This window comes from Notamacropus eugenii, chromosome 4 (genome assembly GCF_028372415.1).
Source record: "Notamacropus eugenii isolate mMacEug1 chromosome 4, mMacEug1.pri_v2, whole genome shotgun sequence".
In the NCBI taxonomy this organism is placed as follows: Eukaryota; Metazoa; Chordata; class Mammalia; order Diprotodontia; family Macropodidae; genus Notamacropus; species Notamacropus eugenii.
The window spans coordinates 300,440,208-300,453,808 of NC_092875.1; the positions used below are offsets into that span (position 1 = coordinate 300,440,208).

The window sequence follows — 13,601 nt, forward strand, 5'->3', positions numbered from 1 at the left end:
GTGCCAGGATCTATGCTAAGCATTTGACATACAAAAAAAGAAGAAAACAGTTTATGTCCTCAATGAGCTAACAACCTAATAGGAAAAACAATATACAAACAAATATATACAAAGCAAGATATATACAAAATAAATAGGAAATAATTAATAGAAAAAAGACAGTAAAATTTAGAGGAATTGGGGCAGGCTTTCAATAAAAGATGAGATATTAACTGGGACTTAAAGAAAGGCAAGAAGGTCAGTAGATGGGACAAAGGAAAGCAGGGAAAAGAATTATTATCATGGAGATGGTAATTAAATCCATAAAAGCTGATGAGATAAAGAAGTAGTTTAGTATACAGGAAGAAGAGGATAGGGACCAAGCAAGAACCCTGAGGGATGCCTATAATTAGAAGATGTGATATGAAAGAGGATCCAGCAAAAGAGACAGAAGGAATGGGTCAGATAGGTAGGAGGAGAACCAAGAGAGAGTGGTGTTCTGAAAACCTACAAAGAAGGGAGCATGAAGGTGGAAAGGCTGATGGACAAAGTCAAAGACTGCAGAGTCAAGGTGAATGAGAATTCAGAAAAGGCTATTACAAAAAACCTGATATATATATATATATATATATATATATATATATATATATATATATATATATATATATATATATATATACACATATATATGTATATATATGTATATATATACACATACATACATATATATGTGTGTGTACATATATATACATATGTATGTATATATATAAAATGTAATATAAAGGAGACAGAATGTTAATAACTGGGGGATATCAGGATAGGCTTCATGAAGAAGAGAGCTGCTGAATTGTTTCATTCCAGCTTCAGAGAAAAGTTACATTAATAAGGTCCCTTCTACAGAAGTCCCCTTCTATGGGACTCTATGATTCTCTTATTCTAGTAAAGTGTTTAGCATATAGTCTGAACACAAAATGAGTATTAAAAAGAGGCCTGTGTGGGGGAATAGAACTTGGATAATAAATCTAAATTTTAGATTTTTTTTAAAAGACCTTTGGTTCCCCAGTTGATAAATGGTCAAAGGATATGAACAGGCAATTTTCAGAGGAAGAAATTAAAGCTATCTATAATCATATGAAAAAAATGCTCTAAATCACTATTGGTTAGAGAAGATGCAAATCAAAACAACTCTGAGGTACCACATCACACCTTTAAGATTGGCAAACATGACAGAACAAGAAAATGATAAATGCTGGAGAGGATGTGGGAAAGTTGGAACACTAATTCATTGTTGGTGGAGCTGCGAGCGCATCCAATCATTCTGGAGAGCAATTTGGAACTATGCCCAAAGGGCTACAAAAATGTGCATACCCTTTGACCCAGCAATATCGCTACAAGGACTATATCCCCAAGAGATCATAAAAATGGGAAAGGGTCCCACATGTACAAAAATATTTATAGCAGCACTCTATGTAGTTGCCAAAAACTGGAAGTCAAGGGGATGTCCATGAATTGGGGAATGGCTGAATAAATTATGGTATATGAATGTAATGGAGTACTATTGTGCCATAAGAAATGATGAACAAGAGGACTTCAGAGAGGCCTGGAAGGACTTATATGACCTGATGCTGAGTGAAAGGAGCAGAACCAGGAGAACTTTGTGCACAGCAGCAACCACAGTGTGTGAGAGTTTTTTCTGGTAGACTTAGATTTTTGTAATAACACAAGAACTTCTTACCAAAAAAAAAAAAAAAATCCCAATGGTGGATCTCAAGGCAAAATGCCTGCCACACTCAGAGAGAGAAATATGGAAGTCACTCACATATTGTAGCAGATCATGTTTGTGTATGTGTATGTGTTTGTGTATCATGTTCTGATTTGTTGTAAGATTTCTTTCATTTATCTTAGTCTGACTACATAGCATGACTATAGTGAAAATGTACTCAATAGGAAGGTATGTGTAGAATCTATACAGAATTGTGTGCAGTCGTGGGGAGGGAGGGGGGTAGTGGGGAGTAGGTGGGGAGGGATAAAATCGCAATTGTATGGCAGTGATTGTTAAACATTACAAAATTTAAAAAAAAAAAAGGCCTTTGGATTTGGCAACCAAAAGATCATTGACAACTTTAGAGAGAACACTTTTAGTGTATGGATAAGATTTGAAGCTAGGCTGTAAAAAGTCAAGAAAAGAGTACTTTTTCTCAAGTACAGGCACGTATGACAGCTTTTTTGGAAGAGTTCAACTACAAAAGACAGAAGAGATATACTATGATAGTGAGGATAGAAAGATCCATCATTTAGGGGGATGAGAGAGACATGAGCATATTTGTAGATAGTAGGGAATGAGGTAGTTGACAAGAGAGGTTGAAAATAAGTGAAAAATTTGGGAGGATAAGAAGGGGCAATCTGTTGGTAGAGACAGGAGGGAATCACTTGAACAATTAGAGGTATTTTCCTTGGTCAAGAGTAAGGCCATTTCATCATCTTAGGCAGAGATGAGGGAGGAGATAGTGGCAAAAGGTATCTGCATTACAGGAGATGAAGAACGGGGAAGAAGAAGAAGAAGCTTATGGTGAATGGTATCAATTTTTTTCTATGAAATATGAGGCAAGGATCTCAACTGAGAGACGGATGGAGGGAGCCATTAGAGACCTGTGGTGGAACAAAAAGTTTTGGAAAAGTCTATCTGAAGAGTAGGATAGATAGAGTAGCTAAGGGAAGTATGGGAGGATTGCCTAGCAGCAACAAAGACTGCATAAAGGTTATGTAACATAAATTTGTTACGGAACCAGTCAGAATGTGTCAATAATTTCCTCTAATTTTGTTTAGCAGTTTGTATATTGGACAGAAGGTGGTAAATGGTGGGAGTGATTCAAATCTGAGGCTTGGTGGGAGTGATCAGCAATATGATAGGGTAGCCAGGAATTCAAGAGAGGAGGAAAATGCAAAGCTGAATTGATTCACCAAGTGATCAAGATGGGGAAAAGAGGAGAGTGGTTAGTGCAGAGAATCTGATGGAAGAGAAAGGAGAAGTCAAGGCATTAGAGGTCATGGGGTAGATGAAAAGGGAAGGCAAAGGAATATGTGAAAAAAAGAAGGCTATGGTTAGATTAAAAAGAATTTGGAATTATTGAACATAGCTATGATACATTTATGGGTGATGGCAGGATTAAGTATATGCACATGACTGAGGTGGGGTGGAGAAATAGTTCCTGGGAATGAAAGGACTGAAGCACTGAGTGGTTAGGGTATCTAAGAGTCAATCAATAAGTATGGTGAAGTACATTAGTATAAAAACAGAAGTTGGGAAAAAAGAAAAAATTTGAGCCATGTACTAAATCTGTTAAGTTTTTCTGTGTGTATCACAATGTCTTTATTTCCTAGTAGAGAGTCTTTAGGCATTTGATGTCTGAAAAATCCATCAGCATGAAATTAATCTTCAATTGTAATCACACAACTTCAATACTCAAAAGGAATTGTGGATTTATTGATACCACTACATGTTTCATCACTGCAACTCCCAATCCCCTGAAACATTGTTAGATGGTTGTTATGAATTGATGTAAGCCAGGAAAAAAAATTCAAATATCATGGACTCACAGTTAGGATCACATAGAATTTAGCAGCTAACACATTAAAGTATCTGAGCACTTGGTATGTGATACTCCAGAAGGCAAAGGAGGTAGGATTACAACTAAGAATCATTCACCCAGCAAAAATGAGCAAGTTCCTTCTAGGAAGTGGGAGTGGGAATGGGAGATGACATTTAATGAACTAGAGGACTTTCAAGAATTCCCAATGAAAAGATCAGAGCTGAATAGAAAATCTGACTTACAAATACATGCCTCAAGAGAAGCATAAAAATATAAACGGTGAAATAATAAATCATAAGCTATTTAATATTGTTAAATTGTTTATATTCCTGGAAAGATGACAATTCTAACTCCTAAAACCTTTATCATTATTAAGGCATTTAGAAGGTATGTATATAGACATAGGTATGAATTGATTATTATGGGATGATTTCCAAAAAATTAAGGTTTGAGAATAATGAACTGAGAGAAGGGAAAAGGGCAAGGAAGAATGGGGGAAGTTTCTCAAAATAAAAACAGGAATGAAAGGAAGAACTTTTATAGTAGAAGGGAGATGAGAGAGGTGGCAGACAATGCTTGAACCTTACTTCCACTGGGATTGACTCAAAGAGTGAATAACATACACATTCAGTTGGATATGAGAATGTATCTTACCCTATAGGGAAGTAGTAGTAGAAGAGGATAAGAGAAGGGGAGTAGGACTGATAGAAAGCAGGGCTGATTAAGGGAAGTAACGGTCACAAGAAAACAAATTTTAGAGGAGTGACAGGAGAGAGAGAGAGAGAGAGAGAGAGAGAGAGAGAGAGAGAGAGAGAGAGAGAGAGAGAGAGAGAATAGGCTGGAGGAAAATTAATAGCTAATAATCATAATTGTGAATGTGTATGAGATAAACTCATCCATAAAATGGAAGCAGATAATAGAGTGCATTGAAAAAAAAACAAAATGTTGTTGAAAATACATAAAATTGAAACAGAGATAAACAAAATAAAAATAAGGGGCCAGAACACAATCTTCAGCAGAGGTGAAGAAAAACAAAGCTGAGGTAGCAATTGTGATCTCAAAGTGAAAGCAAAAATAGATCTAATTAAAAGAGATAAATAGAGAAGCTATATTTTGCTAAATGATACCATAAACAATGAAATAATTCCAATATTAAGCACCTTTGCACTAAATGCCATAGCATGCAAATTCTTAAAGGAAAAGTTAAATGAGTTACAGGGAAATGGGCAATAGAACTATAATAGTAGGGGACCTCAAGCTTCCCCCTCAGAACTAGATAAATCTAACCATAAAATAAACAAGGAAGTGAATAGAATTTTAGATAAGTTAGACATGATAGACCTCTGAAAGGGAACTGAATTGTCATAAAACTATAGACTGATTTCCCTGATGAATCAATATTCATCATTGATGTAAAAAATTAAATAAAATACTAGCAAGGAGATTACAGCAACACATAACAATGATCATACACTATGATCAAGTGAAATTTATACCAGAAATGTAGGGTTGATTCAATATTAGGAAAACTAGCTGCATTGACTATATGAATATCAAAAACAACAAAAATTATATCATTATTTCAATAGATGCAGAAAAAGCCTTTGACAAAACACAACACTCATTCCTATTAAAAGCACTAGAAAGTATAGGAAGAAATAGAGCTTGCCTTAAAATGATAAGTAGTATCTGAAACCGTCAACAAACACTGCCTGTAATAGAGTTAAGTAGAAACCTTTACAATAACATCAGAGGTGAAGCAAGCATACCCATTATCACCACTATTATTCATTATTGTTCTAGAAATGCTAGCTATAGGAATAGGAGAAGAAAAAGAAACTGATGGAGTTAGAATAGAATCATCTTTGCAGATGGTACAACAGAATACGTACAGAACCCTAGAGAATCAGCTAGGAAACTAGTGGAAATAATAACTTTAGCAAAGTTGTAGGGTATAAAATAAATTCCCATGAATCATCAGCATGTCTATATATTAACAACAAAATCCAACAACAAGAGATAAAAATAGAAATTCCATTTAAAATAATTGCTGACAATGCAAAATACTTTAAAGTCTACCTGCCAAAACAAACCAAGGAACTTTATGAATACAATTACAAAACACTTCCTACAAATAAATTCAGATTTAAATAATTGGAGGCATATTAATTGCTCATGTGTATGCTGAGCTAAAAAATAAAAATTATAATTCTTCTTCATTTACTTATTCAATCGCATACCAATCAAATTACCAAATAAATTATTTCATGTAGCTAGAAAAAATCATAGTAAAATTCATTTGGAAGAACATGGTCAAGACTATCAAAGGAATCAACTCTCTTAAAGGTAACTGTAGTGAAGATAGAAGGGGCTTGAAAGTCCCCAGCAACTGCCTCAACAGTCACCTGGCATCCCCAAAGCATGACGACTGGGCTTCCAAGAGGGTTCACAGGACGACAGGAACATGAAGCTGGACAGCATATTGCCTGGGCCATTCTCTGACTCCTTCCCAGCCCTGGTTTCAGGCTGCCCCTTGAGACCCACTGCAGCCTCGCCTGGTTCAGGGAGGAGTGAGGAAAGGCATAGTTACAGACTTATCCAAATCTGATGGAGGGATATTGAAGTCTCCTGTCACTATTGTGTTACTGTCTATGTCTTCTTGAACCTCAGATAATGTTTCCTTTATGAATCTGGATGCTAAGGTATTTGAAATTAGTCACTTACAGATTGCTTCAAACAAGTCCCGAAGCAAAATAGACTTGTATCAACTATCAACAAAGGATAAATCATAAATAAGAAAGAGGTAAATTATTAGATATGGGTATAGGACAATTTGAAAGAAAACATCTGCAACCAAATATGTGTAAAATTATGCCAACTGCACAACTGAACAAGAGTCTTATTACCGAGACTTTGATGAGAGGATTTAGAGTAATAAGGTGAAAGAGATGCCTTTGAGAGAAACCAACTTCCTGTGGTGCAGAAAACCCAGTCTTTAGTGGTTGAAAAATTCCTTATTTCTAGTTCACATCATTGTTTGTTGAGAAATGAAATGAAGGATCTAAGGAAGCAATAAATATCTCCAATCAAAATGTCATCATATAATCATGGAAATATTAGGGAGAAGGCTAAGTGCACAAATCAAAGAAAGACAATTATAGATACCAAGAACTTGGTTCCATCACCAAAGCCTGAGATTCCAGCAAAATTAGTGGTAGAAATGACATATCCAGGTACCAATACTGAGGATGTCCTGTGAAAATTCAATAGTAGTCAGTTGAGTCTAAGTTTCAATTGTTTTTAAAATCCAGTTGCAGGGAGAGAGGATGAAAGAAAAAGAGACGGAAACTAGCTAAGCATACAGTCATTCCTCCAGAAAAGACTTTCTCCAGAGAAAGCAGCCTTTCCTCAAAATTCTGTAATGTAGACACAAAAATCAAATCAAGACCAGAACAGGATATGCAGAATATTATCCCAGAAAAAAAAAAAGCACACTTTCAAAGCAGGAAAATGGATACCAATCAGTAAAAAAATTACATTCTGATTTATTGGAGGCTACTTCAGGTGCTTCATCTTCTGGGGTATCAAATGTCAAAATCTTGCTTTGTTTCATCATCTGAAAAAGAGAGAGAAGTCGTCTTACCTAAGGAACCTGTTACATATTCTTCTGTGTCACCCAGGAAGAAGAAACGAAGACAGAAGAATTTCAAAGATTTTGCTAATGCATCTTCTATGAAAACATCTAGTAAATCTTTGCCTTTTTAAAATAGCGGTATTACTAAGGTCCTCCAGCTGTATTTAGAGATGTTGTTTTGTGCAGGCCAAGAATTTCAAGGTCTTCACGTAAAAACTTAGGAAATTTCAGTTCCACCAGTGTTACACCAGGAAAAAATACTAAACTAAAAGTTTATTTTGAGAGTGATGAGGAAAAATTAGATTGCACCCTGGAAAATGATGAAGATGTATTAAAACCATTGCAACAAATCAGGTCTTTGAATTCCAGTCAACCTGTAACTCCAGAAAAATCTTTTGTTCTTACAGAAAAGCCTGGAGCATTTTCATCAAATGTTTCAGTAAGTGTTCATTACCAGTGTTATGAGAACAGTTTAGAGCACCTAGCAAAGGAGAATGAAAATCCTCCAATGTCATATGAATGGGGGAAAAAGGTAAAGGAAGATTCAGTGAAAGGTCAGGGGATAAAATCCCAAACTGAAACAGAACAATCAGAAAATACAGATGATAGTAGAGAACTCCAAGAAGAGCATACAGAATTTATAAGGAAATTCTTCATTGCTCTTGATGTTATTCCTGATTGCCATCTTGGTGAAGAAATATTTCACTTTTCAATTATGGAAAATTTTTCAATCAGTATATACTAAATTAAGGAACTGCAATTTCATTCCAAAGAATGCTATTGAAGATCTTATTCTTAAATCAGGAAAAGTACAGAAATTTTTTAAACAACATGAGGATATCTCAGCACCACCTATCACTACAAGTAGTGTCCTATACCTGTGTTAAAGTGACTATTTCAAATGATGTCTCACATTCATAGATATAACAATTAGAAATTATGCCACTAGTGGCTCATTATTTTGGTCTTGGATCCCATCACTGTCTCATATAGCAATTGTTTTTGTCAACATGGGAGTTAGCATTAAATGTTTATTTCCTGTGCAGAATCTTGAGCCCGTCTTTAATGAAGATATTTTTAATTTGGAGGTACAAAGCATATCTGAAGAAATAAAGAGTAAAGATTCTAATAGCAGAAACTATTGCTTCATGTCTTCCAGAAACTACCATTTTTAATGTACTTAAGCTTACAGAAGGTTACACAGATCAAGAAATAATCTTGTTGCTATTACTGTTCTTGAAAATGAGTTTAGAAAATCATCTGAAACAGATTGTTCAAGTGGACTTTCAAAGTCTCTTGACAAACCTGTTGAAAAACATTAGAGATTGGAACACAAAGATGCCTGAATTCTGTATGGCTTTAAGTGAGCTGTTCATTAATCATCACAGCCTTCTGTGGTTGGTGTAGTTTGTTCCCAGCTGGACAGAGTATGGAAGACAGGTGAGACAGCATCTCAGTCTAATGATTATTGGTAAATTTCTGGATAAGAAACTTGAAGATATTCCAAGAGCCAGTGATCTGCACATGTTGCTTCTTTGTCAGTACCTTATACAAATGAAGGCTTTGATTTGTTAAGGAAAACCATAGTAAAGAAAACAGGTGAAGAGTAACATAACCTTACCAAAGACTGGTTAGGTCTGGACCTTGAGCAAAAGATATATTATCTGACCTATGTGCTTCTTCACTTAGTCAGTGAAGTGAGTTCCTATTCTTTCCCTTTTTGATGAAGAAAATATTTGCTGCAGCTCTTTGGTTTTCTGGAGAAGCACAGAAAGTGCATCAGAGAAGACACAAGATATTTTCCATAGGACAAAAGTAATAGATTTAGTTGCCTTAATACATGGACAGTGGCAAAAAATGAGCCATAATTCTCAGTCTATTAAGGGAAAGATCCATAACTTCTGAGTGTCAGATTCTTTTTTGGAACAGTTAAAATGCTGACGCAAGAGAAATTGAACAGGACAAGAATTTTTTTCTGAAAATATGGAAAATATAGATACAAACTTACATAGAAACATTTGCATGGAGACAAAACAAGTAATGTGCCATTTGAATCCAGACTTTACAAAAGAATATAAAGTATAAATTTTGGATGGGATTGTCTGATCCCTCCAAAGGAGAAGATAAAACTGAAACCTTGTTCTTGTTTTAGGAACATAACATGTTAGATAATACAGTGATATGTATTAGTGTACTTTTTAAAAAAATTTCTCATCAAATTACTAATTTATCTTATGTTATAAAGTGACCCAAAGCCTGAATTGAAGTGTTAAGAAATTTGGGTAGATTTGTCAAGATCATACATGTTGCTGTCCCTTTGTAAAACCCTGGATGGTAATTGGTTATAAGGTATATAAGATGAATGGACGTGGGAACAATTCATTCCACTTGAAAAATCAGAGACTGCGCTTAATGTTTAAAATACTGGAATGTTAGCCTTTGGTTAAAGGATATGTTTCTATTAATGTCCTGATGAGCAAGAGGATCTTTGATAGTAAAAAACTATTGACACTCTTGGTTTAATTAAAAGGATTTTTAAATACCTTAATGTTTATTTATGAGCATCTCCTAAAACTGAATGTCAACTAAATGGATTTTTTTTTAATTATTAACTTGGGTGATGCAGCTCTATCCTGAGTGACTGTAATAAACAGAATAATCCAAACAAAAAATTGAGGGGGACAAGAATTCTTTCTTTACATTTAAAAAACATGCTTGGTCCCCACAGATGAAAGAATAGGGGGAAAAAAAAATGTTCTGTGAGAATTACCAATGACAAATTAGGTGGTTTAAGTGACTCAAGCCTATTTTAAACATTGAGGCAATTAGCATTCTCTGCCACTAAGTTCAGCCTTCTTTGTAGAATGGGGTTCTGCGTATTCACCTAGGAATGAGACCAATATGTGTTCTTCAGTTTCCCTCCCTCATTTTACACACACACACACACACACACACACACACACACACACACACACACACACCCCTTATTAAGTCATCTGGCAAGAATTTTTTTTTTATTTCTATTGTTACCTTTTGTAGGTTTTGTTAGAAATGTAATGGAAAAAAATGAAAGGCTTTATTTAGATTTGGGCAAAAGGAAGAGGCTCACTAATGCTGGATATATATCAAAAGATAGGTATAATTCTCTTTTGATATGCTATGTGAAATTTTGTAAGTTTCATATTTTTCTCATTGACCATTATGTAAAGTGTAAAATTCCTGCATATATATTGCTTTGATTTTGCATAATTAGAGCATGTAAATATTTTCTTATCTTGTGCATTAAAGGGACTGGATTGAATTGCTTAGCGAGGGAGGGATAGATTATTAAGTGGCTCCTTTTTAATAGTCCTTTTTTACTTCAGTTTAAAGCATATAAACTGCCAGACCCATGACTTTTTAAACACTTTGTTATACTTTTATTTAATAATGACCATAAAAAATAAATATTTTTAAACTTCAACATCTATAGTAGAAAGAATTATTGAATATATAATTTTTAAAAAGGAAAATGGAAAGGTGCCTGAAGGTCTTATTTCTAACTCAGGTAGCTTGACTTCAGTACCTAAGTTATGATATGTTAAATTATCGCGCATGCAGGACTCCATTACTGAAAGTTTTGGGTCCTATTTTAATACAGTAGTCATTCAATTTACTTGTCAAATCAGACAACAAGCATTTACTAATAACTTAACATTATTCCAGGGACTTTAACAAAGGCACAAAGTAACATCTGCCCTTAAGAAACATGAGGGAATCAACATGTAAATATCTTGAGATCATAAATATACAAAAGTAGGGGACTTCAGAGGCAATCTGGTCCATCCCTCTCATTTGTCAGAGGGAACCAAATCTCATAGAGATTTTGGTGGATTGCCTGAGGTCACACATGTAGTGAATATCAGTGGCAGGAGTTGATGGACTCTGAATCTGTATTCTTTGTACTGCCTTGCCTCTGTCTTCTCGAGACCATGGTTCTTGTCTGAGTGTGCCCCTGAGATGTCTTGCAAAGAATCAGAATTTGCTAAAAGTGCAGAGCAAATACAATAGTGATACTGGAACCTCGGACCCAGAGGATTGTTTCTAAGGCAAATCTTCCCACAGAAGTACTCATTGTAAAATGAACAGCCTTTTTAATCTTTGTAAACAAAGTTTGCCCCCTTTAGTGCTGTTTGGTAAGATTAACCAAACCAGAACTACACTATCTAATTTTGTAAGTAGGTTGAACTTACTGTTCATATTGCAAACAAAAATTGAAGGTATTTATTTTTAAAAAAAAAAGAGTATCAAGGAAATCAATGGAAAAAAATGGGAAGGAAGGTAGCCTAGCAATACCAGATATTAAATTATATTGGGAAATGGAATCGTTAAAACAATTTGGTACAGGCTAAGAAATAGAGTGCTGGATCAGTGGAATAAATTAGTTACCTAATATACACTACTAATTGATCCTAGTAATCTCATGTTTGATATACACAAAGATCCAGTCTTTTGAGACAAGAATTCACTGTGTGTTGACAAAAATTGCTGGGAAAACTGGAAAGTATTTTTGGCAAAAACTAAGCACAACCCAACATCTCACTCTATATAAAGCTAAAATGGCACATGATTTAGATATAAAGGATGATATCAAAAGTAAATTAGAGGAGCAAAGAATATTTTACCTGTCAGTTCTATAAATGAGGGAAAAATTTATGACTGAACAAAAGATAGACAGCATTAAGGAATTTAAATACTTTTTATTATATGAAATATAAAAAAGGTTCTGCACAAACAAAACCAATGCAGCCAAGATTAGAAGGAAAGGGTAAAACACAGCAAATTTCTCTGGTAAAGGCCTTATTTCTCAAATACATAGAAATTAAGTCAAATTAATGAGATTATGCATCATTCCCAATTGATAAATGATCAATGAATGTAGAAAAGCAGTTTTCAGAAGAAGAAATCAAAGCTATCTCCAGTCATATGAAAAAATGTCTTATAACACTATTGATTAGACAAAGGAAAATTAAGACAACTCTAAGATACCACCATATATACCTGTCAGATTGATTAATATGATAGAAAAGGAAAAGGATAAATGTTGGAGGGGATGTAGAAAAAGTTGGGATGTTAATGCTGGTTGGTTGGTGGTAAGCACTCCTGGAAAGCAATTTGTAACTATGCCTAAAGGGTAATCAAACTGTTTCTATTGTTTGATCAAGCACTAATACTAGTAGGTCTATAATCCAAAAAAGATATGAAAAAGTCCCTATAGATATACAAATATTTATACAGGCTCTTTTTAAAGTGGTAAAGAATTGGACCATCAGTTGGAGAATAGCTGAGTAAGTTGTGCAATATGATTGTGATGGAATACTATTATGTTATAAGAAATGATCACCAGAAAACCCTGGGGAGATTTACATGATTTGATGCAAAGTGAAATGAACGGAATAAGGAGATCATTGTATGTAGTCACAGCAATATTGTACAATGATCAACTGTAAATGGGTTAGCTATTCTCAGCAATACAATGACACAAGAAAAATTCCAAAACACTTTTGCTGAAAATTACTATTCACCTCCAGTGAAAGAACTGACAGAACTTGAATGAACAATGAAGCATAAGTGCCAGGCCTAGAGGCCTGAGGGCTACCCGAGTCTTACCTTACCTGTATCGCAGGTCTTCGGCTGGCCAAACTGGATAAACGTATGAGAGAAGAGACTTTATGGAGTCGAACAAGGGTTAGGCTTTTATTCAGGGTCCTGGTTACAAGTGCAGGGGGAATTCTTCCTTAGGAGGGAGCGAGGAATCTCCCAAGCAGGCAAAGATCTTACAATAAGAGATTGGAAGCAGAAGTGTAAGTGGGGAGAGAGGGGGAGGGGAGAGCAAAGAGAGGAAAAACAGAGCCTTCTGTTCTGTCCGCGCCCCTCCCGCGCTAAGCGCGCTTTCAGGCTTTCCTGATCCCAATTAAGCTCTCCGGCCGCGTACTTTGCATCTGAATACCGTGCCTGTTAGATAACAATAGGTGTGCCCAGACCCGGGACAGTCTCGAGGGGGATGCTCCTCCCATCACGTTTCTCACGGGAAGAGGCAGAAATACACGAGATTGCTCGGTCTCACTCCTCGATTCCCTGCTGTATTATGGGGGGCCTCATGAGAACTCTAAGATTTAGAAGTTCCCACCTTTACCCGTCAGAGACTGTCCACATGGAATTGAGCTTCCATCCCCAGCACATAAGTTTTTTACTTTCTTAATTTTTTTTAAAATTTTTGTTCTGTGTTTTATTTTATAACATTTCTAATAAAGTAATATGATTTACATGACTGCACATTTATAATCTAGATCCAGTAGCTTGACTTCTCAAAGAGGGGTTTGAGGAGGGAGGGAAATAATTTAAATTCAAAATTTAAA

At 35.3% G+C, this 13,601-nt stretch overlaps 1 pseudogene; it reads left to right on the top strand.

Annotated features, from left to right (window-relative positions):
* Positions 1–502: 502 nt before the first annotated feature.
* LOC140502522 (SMC5-SMC6 complex localization factor protein 2-like) lies at positions 503–9,144 on the top strand (annotated as a pseudogene).
* The last annotated feature ends 4,457 nt before the right edge of the window (positions 9,145–13,601 follow it).